Genomic DNA, 865 nt, shown 5'->3' with positions numbered 1-865 from the left:
TAAATATAATTTCTTTAACTCAGGAATACCAAAAAAGAAATATGAGGAACAAGGATTCGACATGAGCGGGAAGGAATGGAGCAGTCATCGATTTCGGTACTAGGGCTGGGATGGAAGTGTTATTATTCGAGGAGTAGTGTAATCAATCTCCCCCAGCCTATGCTCAGATCCTTTTCGCACAAAAACAGGCTGTCAACAATGGGGGAGTCTCAGGCCATTCACATGCAAATGGGGATGATATTGCTCATAATGAATGTGTATATTTCTCTGGCTATATAATTTAAAGAGATGATGTTGGTGTTAAGGTGGGTAAGGTGAACTAAATGTCATCACACAACTTTCACTTACCAGCATACCTTGATTTGAATACTAAAATGAAGAATTTATTAAATTAGTATGAAGGTTTTAAATAATAATAATTAATTTTTGAAAGGAAGAGAGAGACAAACACAATTCAAAAAGCAGTTCCATCCATTTATTTATTTATGTGTTTCGACCACAAGGGCCATTTACACTGAATTTATTAAGTTAGTAGATAACAATTGACATATTAACAAAGTTACAAATTGAGAAATTTACTTATAATTACAAAGTGAGAAAGTTACAAATAAACAATTACATTACATAGCAATTACAAATTGCAAATTTACAATTACATATTTACAATTAAAATTACATATTTAGAATTATGATTTACATTTTACAAATTTGCATTTAGATTTGAGGTAGTTAGTAAATTACTATAATGAATTTTGCATCCACTTATCTATTGCTGGAGAGTTAGACTATATGTGATCATAAATATTAAAGGAAGATTATTGATTGACCGTGTGTATAGATGAATGGAATATGGTCCGGGTGCGGT

The sequence above is a fragment of the Halyomorpha halys genome, unplaced genomic scaffold (assembly GCF_000696795.3).
Source record: "Halyomorpha halys isolate HHAL.00 unplaced genomic scaffold, Hhal_1.1 Scaffold70.1, whole genome shotgun sequence".
Taxonomy (NCBI): domain Eukaryota; kingdom Metazoa; phylum Arthropoda; class Insecta; order Hemiptera; family Pentatomidae; genus Halyomorpha; species Halyomorpha halys.
This window is presented reverse-complemented; position numbering follows the sequence as displayed.